Below are 10,295 nucleotides of genomic sequence, written 5' to 3'. Positions count from 1 at the left end.
AATTCTATTTAATGTTTAATGTTTCCTGAATGCTTTAAACAAAGAGTGTAATCAAAATTATCACATCAAGTGCTAAATGATATTACACATGCCCCGGGCCAATATACACTTTGGACGACCAGAACGAACATCTGAACTGGAAAATATGATGTTATCATCTTGCCATTGTAGTCGTCAAACGAACAAAGAATTATGCAAATTAACTACGAAATATAAAACTGCAAGAAAGAAAAAGAAACGATTTAAACCATTTTGATTGGTTGCTACAAATACAAAATACTTTATAACCGATCCACCGAGAAGCGATTTTGCTTTTTGCATTATTTTTGAAATTGAATGTATTAAAATGTTTATGTGGATATCATGCTTACTCAAAACTGCTGAATTTGAGTTCTAAAAAGACTTCTGACTGTTATAGGCTGTACTGAGTTTTACATGGCAGAACTGCTTTTTCCATTCACGAGTGAGTATTTTTTTTTATAGTTTATTAAGGCTCTTAAATATTAGGATGGTTATTTTCAGAGTAAAATGCACAGTGATTCTTAATTATTCCACGCAGCATTTTATCTATCGTCAGTTGGTTTCTCGTATAATTTAAAATTTGTTAATGTATAAATTGTTTAAAGAGTTTCTTAATCTTGCGGTGAATATGGATTGATGAAACTTGTGAAGAGATTACTTAATCTTGAAATTAAAAACTAAACTCGGTAGGACTTCATATACGACATTATTTTCCATCTAAATTTTATTCTCTTTAACTTCCTGAAATATACTTTGTTCGAGTAATATAATTGTATAATCTAAACCCAGAAATAAGCATCTTGAAGACGAAATTTCATTGTATCGTTGCATTTGATATTAATTTATTATCCGAATTCTTGTCTTAAATTTTTGGCAAGCATATAAATCTTTGCTGAATATGAAATCTTCAAACTGAGCGAACGAAAATCTTAATTTAAATGCGTTCAGCAGAGATTAGTTTAATTTATATTGTAATATTAGCATTTTAATTATCGAATAATTGAATTGTCTATTTGGATGTAAATGTTGCAAATAAGTCTATGCCTTTTATATGAATTGATATTATGCAATGCAATGTAAACGAATTGTCACTTAAATGACAGAACAAATGCTATAGGAAGACTGGTAACTGATACAGCAAATATAGAAATGGCTGCCTTTTAAGAAGAAACCGTATGCATGGACACTTGTTAGTCTACAAAAGTACTTAAACCTCGTCGACTTGTTTATAATCTATTTTTTAGAAACGGGTTTAAGACTTCCACAAGTATTGGTAAATAAGGTGATCTAGAACAGACTTTAGTGCCTCAGGGAATAGAGGTTCATTATGGTTGTCCTAGCTTCATATACTATTCTAAAAAAGGATGCTAGAGAATTGCATCCAAAACAATTCTGCATTTATAATCGTTAAATCCTAATATCAAATGGGAAATTAATAACATGCTTATTTTCATTGCTTCATTCTTAGTCTTTGTATATTACCTACGCCATAAAGAGACCTTCTAGAACATTCTTTTAGATGACGCACTCTTCTAATTTTTTAGCTAAAATGCAAATAATTCTCAGATTAATTTTTTGAAGACGTGAAAATGACGTTCAATTAAGATTCAAGTTCCATGAGTGAAAGTATCTAGATTTTTTTTTAAATAACTGTTTATGGAGTTCAAACAACGATGTTCTTTTAGTTGACGATTGTTAGCTCAGTCTCAGTCCGAGGTCGCAAATTGAACCTTGTATTATAACACCAAATCAAATGGAATCTTTTAGATGGTTTTAGTTTAATTGTATCGGATATTAGAAGCCTCCCAAATGGAATCTCGCTTTAGAATCCCTCTATTCATTGCAACAAATCGTGTATCGTTGTGGAGACGAATCAGTTTCCAAGATATTTTATACAAGGGCCGCTAGCTTTCTTTCATGTAACTGGCTGAAAAGTAATGCTTGCGAAACGAAAGTTCCAAATGCTCATCCTGGAGGTGAATTTTCGGCGAAGCAAGATGCTTTAGCTGCATTAGATATGAATCCATATATTCTTGTGAAACTACTATACCATTGAAGATGTGGATCAATATAAATAAAATAAAAATGCTGTGGTAATAGGTTAAGATGTAACAAATAAACATCGGTGGATAAAATATAAACATTTAAAGGTGAAAATGAATGTTTTATGAAAAACTGATGTAGTGAATAAATCTGGCCGCTCCTATGTCTGCTTTCTTGTTTATCAGTGAAGAAATCTGAAAATGTCCAACTGCATCCATCATTTGGTATAAGTGCTTTTTGAATCGCTATATAACGGAAGTTATTAGGCTAATTATTACCTATAATACTCAAGGTTGTATGAACCCAATCTAACAGAAAATTCAAGTACCCATGAATGCAATTTCAATAAATTAAAAACGAGAATATAATATTTCAATTGTTTTTCCTAGAGGAAAAGTGGGTTCGAAACGCAGATGAAAATGCGAAAGCACTTAATACCTTCTTGATTGAAAAAATTGTATAACTGAACAAATTTAACTACATTTTTAACACTGTATTTGTTTATATTTTAACTATTTAAAATGCATCTGATGTATAATGGATTTAAATCTTTTATAGAATACTGCACAACTTGCTGCAAGTCCATTCTAAACTCCCCAGAGCTTCATCAAAATCTTGATTACAATGTGGTCTGAAGACCATTTATGGGAAAAACCAAGCTAGCTGATTGGAAATGGCTGCAATAAGAACCCACAAGAAAGTGCGATAAATTCTTCTACGAAGGTAAGTATTGATATTTAATACCATTCATTCTGAACAGTTCTTAAACTTCTCGGAAACTTTAACTCGTTAACTGTTATAATATTTAGCAGTTCTAAATTATCCCTTTTAACATGGCGGGTTTGAATAATTGTAAATATGATTGTTTAAACTCTATACATCCCTTTTATTTTCGGCCGATTATCGGGATCAACAAAGGACCCAAATTTAGAATTCCTCTTCAAATTTATACATAATAAATCTGTCAAGTGCTCACGATGTCACCTGCTACATAATGGTATATATAATAAAACACCTCATTTATGAGTCTCAAAATTTCAGCCAGCTTTTTCATTTTGATATTCTGCGAAATACAATCAAAGTTATAGAAGGCTTTAGGGCAACTCTTCAATCATTTCAGGATAAATCGACCATCATGTGGTCAGTTCAAGCTGTTTTGCTGAATCGAGTAAACCACAAATGTAATAAACGCATTCATTTATAAGGTATAGAACTCTAAATCGAATGGCAAATTCATATCGAGTGTTTAATAAAAAGCATCCAAATGCTTCATTAATAGTTCAACAGTCTTTGCCTTAGGGAATCGACTTTCTAAATGTTTTCTCAACAGTGAAAAAGCCTCAACATACTGTGTAGTCGATTTTATTAAATTAAAACGATTAAATGGTAACTTCTCAACTCTTTTATACGTAGAGAAGGCTATTTCTATATTGTCATTCCCATTGACTAGATATTTAAAATCTATTTGCCTCGGGTATGATGTTGTAACGTAATTGTAAATCAAGAATTTATAACAATGATTGCAGAATTAAATTTCTACTGTTTAAAAATAGCTCGGTTCAAATCATACTTCGGACAGAAGAACCTTGTTTTTATTTTGGACTAGTATCTCAATAAAATTATCCATAAAAATGTCTTGGATCTCAACTGTTGGTAATCGCATACAATATTCTATTAATAAAATTGATTCTACGAGATGCACAAAAATTTAAAACCGTATTTACAGCTTTAATTTTCACTGAACAAATTCTTGTGGCAAAACCATCTGTAGAAAGTTAACCAGTTTTACGGCGCAAAAGCGAATTTGAACACTTTTAAAATAGGCACTTAGAGTATCGATGAATGATTCTGATTCTTGTTTGCCTGAAATTAAACACCCGTTTTGGCAAGACTTGTTAATAAAAATATTTCCACTTATGGATTTCTGGTGCGAGTAGTCCCTTTCTTCCTATTAAATGTAGGATCTCTAATACTAAAGTTAGTTGGCTTGTTCTTAAAATCGTTAGGTAAGAGTTCGCTTGAAATGTGTCTGCCTGGCGTTTTGAAAACGAACTTTACCATTATTTCTCCTATCTTATTTCAATTATGCTACTATGACAATAAATTTTCTTACAAATGTCAGCTAAATTAAATGTATCGAACTGCAGTTAACATTTTGCATCTTAATGAGAGAAATTCTTTCTTGCAGGTCAAGTTTTCGTCAGTTCGAACGACAGTCGTCTATTCATCTGTCGTCGGGTTACGATGTTCACCTGCCTGAAAGATTCATGCCTATTTTCTTCAACTAGAAGATCAATATTTCCAATGGTAAGTTTATAACATAACCATCAGTTTATTGTAATTAATCTCGTATTATGAATCTTTAAAGCTATTTGTCTCGATTAAATGTCTAGCATTTGCTTTAAAAGCTCTTTTCATATCTTGTATAAGAGCAGAAGTGACTAATTTAAGTTTCAAAGTAGAACCATAATGATCTCGTTCAGTATCTAAAGAGCGGTATCTAGCGATAGGGTGGCAAGGATGATGGTGGCTAATTTCCCAAAGTGAAACCGAAATCAAACCTATAAGCAAATCTATAAACTCGACAGGCACTTTGGGGTTATGAAATTGGCTTTTTAATAGCATCTCCATAATTCTTTCGGCAATTTAATACTTATTTCTAGTTACTGTGTAATCCGGTATAAGATAAAAGTGCTCCAGATGTAAGGAATCCATTATCAGTTGACTATTATTAGCTCTAGAAAAATATAATTTTTTTGTTGGCTTGTTTAACAATCTGAAGTGTACTTGCCTCACTTTGTCTCGAATTGTTTGTCACCTAATCTATAGCAATAAATGTTGCAAAATTCCAATACCTGAAAATATCAACCGATTTTTCGTAGAATACAATAGCATAAAAACCGAAATATTATATTGAAGAGCATTTGAGTAAAACTTGTGAAGTTCTTGTAAAATTTCTCGGGTACCGTAGATAATTGCAAACTTTAAATATCCAAGACTAGATATCTTTAGTCTTAATGAAACGTTGAACTTCTCATTTCTTTTCCCTGCGCAATCTTAACAGCTAGAATCTACAACATTTACACTTGGGTTCTGTATGCTTATTTAAACGCAATTTCATACTAGCGTTGCGTGATTCGTAGTCACAATCCAGATTTTTAAGAAACTACAGTACCATCCAAATTACACTTAAAATTATATTTTAATTGCAATTTCAGTAGAAAGTTATTGGATAACTGTTGTCTACAAGACTCCGAATTCTACAGTTTTTGTAAAATGTAAATGTTAAAACCTTTGGAGCTCTTTAAATCCTCAAAACTTAAATATACATTTTTCCATATAGCTATTAATGCTACGTAAAACATGCCTCGGATTTCCTCCAGATAATGATATAAGTTTTTATTGTGAAACGCAAATTCTGAAAAATGCATTAATTTTGACTTTGACTTTGAACTTAAGTTTACTACGGTCTTTGAGCAAATTCCAGTTCTATAAAATATTTTAGAACACTCAAATTTCACGTCTAACTTTCGGCTTTCGAAAAATAGTTTAAACAAAAATATAGTTAGGAGTAAAATGAAATAGTTTTTAATTCCACGATAAAAAATCCACTCGATTTTCCTGCAATTTTTACAAAATGTTAATTTATTCTAAATTGCTTGATATTCAAAAGAATGTGCAATCTTATTTCGGTAAAGTTTTGGTTGTGTAACATATAAATTTGCAAGCGATGAATTTCAGAATTAACGCGCTTATTTTTTAGTTATCGGACTTTTAAATGAGTTTGTGCTAACAATAAACTTTAATTTCATTGTTTTAAGTCTTAGTGTGTCAAATCGTAAAAGGTCAAACTAAACCTCTTGTTTAAAACTTTCATTTTTATAAGGAAAATTGCATGTAGCCAAAAAGACTTCATTGCAATTTTACTCGAGTCAACGAGTGGGAGAGAATTTTTTATCCATCTCTATTTTAGCAGATATGAATAGAGGATGTGGTAGCACTTTTCTCTCGTAATAAAATTTTTCAATAACTTAATAGAAGCAGCTCAACTTTTAAACGCTTTAAGATTCAATTTCTCATACGAGCAATAAAATTCCTTTTGACCTTTTTTAGGTACTCTGTCACTTGAACACAATTTGAGTAATAGTATAAAAATGTCTGTAAAAAAGCAATTTATTTCAAGTATTGCATTAACAAAAATGATTTCAATGTGTGAAGCTACAGAATGAGTTATTTTCAGCTTACAAAAGGATATCTATATATTTTACAAAAGGATATCTATATATTTTACAAAAGGATATAATTTATGCATTTACAATATAGTAAACGGTGTTATATTCTATAAGAGCGTTTGTATTGATTTCCCCATTTCTTTTTTAAAAACCAACTACAGTTGGCGTTTCCATTTCCTAGGTAGTTTAACTCTAGATTGGAGACAAGCTGCAAATGTTTCAAAGCTGTCCCAAGTGTCTTTCGGGGGGAAAAAGTATCGATAGACACAAAATCGAAAGATGGAAGTCTTAAGAATTTAAAGAAACTGAATACGTCCCAAGTTATTTTGAGAAACTTTAGTTTTGGTATAAAAGAGCACAGAAACGATATTTGTGGAACTGAGAAAGCAGATGCCTTGTTCGTGTAGTTTTAAAATGAACCCTATTCCATTCTGCTTCAATAATCTTAATCGGCTTTCATCTGAAATTTTTCGAAAACTAGAACTATAATAGTTGATAGGATTGTATTCCGTAGCAAAATCGGATAAATGTAGAACTAAATTATGTACACAACTTTTTGAATTCGTAACTTTTTACATGAATTTCTGTTAGTGACTTCGTTTCTTCTGTTTATTGCTCTTTAAATATTGCCAATTAACATGTTTTAAATATTTAACTTTTAGGAAACTGGAACAACTGAAATGAATGTTGAAGAGGACTTGAATTTCAATACTACCATACGTCTTCTGAATTCAGGCTTGAAAGGACATGCAACTATTCTATTCAGATGTCGAAAGGTCTTCACTACAACCCCAGCTGCAAAGTCAGCCAAACATGTAACTTGTATTGCATAGTATACCGTTTAATTAAAATGTCACTGTAATTGATAACGAACTCGGGTTCATGTGTTTAATATTTCGAGACTACTCCAAACTTGATTTCCGAGACAAATGTAATTGCATGTAATCGATATTAGATTGACTTAATTTTTACCTACTAAGAGAACTTCATTAAATTGTTAATTAAAAACACTTAAATCTCTAATTTTGCTCTCATTGTATTTCTCGTGTTTCTAAGAAAATGGAACGGACGAAATAATTTAAAATGACTAGGTCAAGATTAGTGTTACTCCCAAAACGCGTGTTCGATTCCGAGTCTCGCACCTATCTGGCAGGTTTAGTTAATTGCTGATAGGTTTAGGAGAATTGTTTTGACAATGCTCTTAATAGAGCTTCCATTCTGACATCGGGACTTTGCAGATTGCCTCCCAATGAAATTTCCTCAAGGGTATCTCTCTTTCAAAAATCGAAGCAAGCGGTAATGTATTCGTTTAGCAATAACTTTTTACTATTTGCAGTTTATAAAGATCCTACTTCAGCTAAATCGGCTCAATGACAAGATCGCTGACTTTAGTAGAAAGTTACGCTAAATTTAATTGAATTACTAAAGCAACTTGACCATGCAATTGCGATAGTAGAAATTTTGGCTCGTGTCTCTTTATAGTTCACTGTTCTCCTCAAACCATTTCGGTCGAGGGAAATTAAATAAGCTAGGAAAAAAACTTGTTTGTTTGGTTTTATACCCTCTATAAAGAAATGGGTTGTCAATACCATTAAATTTTATCTTCTGACATAGGTATATTGCTAACTAATGACAAGAGGGCCCAAATCTTAAATTCTCTAATCTAAGAAAGTTCAAATAAAGTTAAATTTTATTTTATAGTGATATACTTAAGTTGAAATGGAAATAAAACTTTAAACGGAACTTTTTTACCATTTTCTTAAAGCTTAAGATCAATGCGATACGCAAAGGTAGAGCAGCATTACGGTTGCCTTGTTTGCCAATTCTTAAGTTTCTATCAATAATTGCAAATGCCAATGTTGAAAGTAGAAATTGCCTGACTGTCGTTGGAGGCTTGGGAAATCGGAATGCGCTTCGAAAAGAGAATGAGGGGTGGGGGAGAGAACGCTTTAAATATACTGATCCCTGCCTACTTTCTGTTTAGGCTGTTCGGGACCGGCGGTCGAAACAGAAAGTGGCGGTCCCCAGGGAGCAGGTATTTAACGCGTTATCGGGTAGACGTAGTATCGGGAACTGAACACTCGGATAGATAGGCGGGTGTAATAGGCTAAACTGCGTAGCAATTGCCCTCGCTAGTCAATGTATTGAAAATATCGATTACATTTGGGGAAGGGAGGACAATGTAGTTAGTTGCAACTTGTACTGCAACATTGGCAGCAACTATTGAGTTGTTAAATTTAAGAGCGACAAATGGGCACTGTAAAACCTCGCGTATAAAATTACTCTTTCGTATCAATTTTTCTTGTAATGTAAAAAGTCGTAGAGTTATACAAGTAAATGTATTAAAGGCAAAATTATTCCAAAATAGTCTTGAAAAGTCTTCCAAAATACCTAAATTGAAACTATAGCCTTCAATCTCGTGATTAAAATTTGCAACTCGCACTACTTGGGAAATATTTTACTTGTTTAATAGTTTATTTATAGAAACTTCGGCATCAAGTCTATTTAACATCAAATTTTAAATGAACAATCCTCGAGCAATGGTTTGAGGGGGAAGTATTCTCGTGAAATGGGAACTAAGGTAATCAACTCGTTTCAAGCTCTTTCGCTGCTCTTTCGGTGACTTTGATTTAATGTAATAGATTTTCATAACATATTTAAATTTAATATTGAAATAGTAAAAGTTCAAGATTTAACTAAGCGTATTTTATTTAAAGTCTAATAAATTTAGTCAATCTCGTTCCGGATCTCGCTTGATACGTTTTTACAAGAAACACGCCACTAATATCTTGTATTTATCCCTTATTCCTTTATGTCGTTTCAGCATCAAATACTTGAACGCTCTAAAACTCCAGCCGGATATTTTTAATATCTAAATTTTTGCAATAGCCATGGTTTTTGTACATTCGCTTCTAATTTAAGAATCTAAGTCATAAATACTATAAAATTTGAAGGAAATCTAAAATTACCACACAGACTTGGAATCGAACAAATCTACAATATAACTTGAATTTCGAAGAAAGTCTACTTTAAATGAATTACCTCAAATAATCGCATGTTTTGAAAGTCAGAATCGTCCGCTTCATTTAAATAAGTCTTTAAATTTAAATTTGTTTTGGTTTATTTAAACTTCAAACTCTTTTAATAGACTTAACTCAAAGTTCATTTTTAATAAAATAAAATTTCAAAAAGATCGGTCCAAATTATTTTTTATGTTCATTGAATAATGCATTGAGAAATTTAATGCTTTTTATCTGTCGTATTTAGTTTGAAGAAAACTCTAAACTTATTTTAATGAATCTTGTATTTCAATTAACAAGTTCCCTTAAAATTGTTAATTTACATAAATTATTGCTATATTTTGCTTTCATTTTATTTTTAATGAGTTGTATTTAATAGTGGTTGCTTAATAGTGTGCATCACGAGTTTTGAAGGAATGTCTCAAATGAACAAAATTGTCAGTCTTGTCCAATAGAAGACTTCACTTGATGTGTTTAATCGTCTATTTGAAGATTTTTTAGCATATTTTCTTCTGGTGAGTGAACTAACAAGTCTCCTCTGTCGTTTATCTAAATTTTGAATGCATGTTGATGTATAGTCCTGAATATTTCAATATCACTTCATCTTTGTAAAGATGAGTTATGTATTGCGTTCTTAAACAACTTCATGATGTATCTATTGTATAGTTTCGTAATCTAACAATCCATTATTTTGCGATTTTTCTCAATATATAGCGATCTATAGCAATTTTAATTATAACGAATATTTCAGAAATGGATTTTAAAATTAAATTAACTTAGTAAAATTCATTGTTTAATAATTGTTAACTTTAAATTTGTTAATTTTTAATTCTAAAATGATAGTTTTAAATTTTCTAGGTTGGACGATGTATAGATAGGATCGATTTAAAATTGAATATTCTTTTCATTAAGCTGTTTAGTGGAACTTAATTTAAAAATATTGACAGGCCCTCAATTTCAACAGAATGCTTCTAATAGC

At 31.4% G+C, this 10,295-nt stretch overlaps 1 long non-coding RNA gene across 1 annotated transcript; it reads left to right on the top strand.

Moving 5' to 3' along the window:
• The first annotated feature begins 312 nt into the window (after positions 1-312).
• LOC129963605 (uncharacterized) lies at positions 313-9,508 on the top strand. The gene is made up of 4 exons (XR_008783999.1): positions 313-463; positions 2,623-2,787; positions 4,253-4,371; positions 6,959-9,508. It is a non-coding gene; the product is annotated as an uncharacterized LOC129963605 (long non-coding RNA).
• Positions 9,509-10,295: the final 787 nt, after the last annotated feature.

This window comes from Argiope bruennichi, chromosome 3 (assembly GCF_947563725.1).
Source record: "Argiope bruennichi chromosome 3, qqArgBrue1.1, whole genome shotgun sequence".
Classification (NCBI taxonomy): Eukaryota; Metazoa; Arthropoda; class Arachnida; order Araneae; family Araneidae; genus Argiope; species Argiope bruennichi.
Note: the sequence above shows the minus strand (reverse complement) of the source record. Positions and strands in the feature narration are given on the sequence as shown.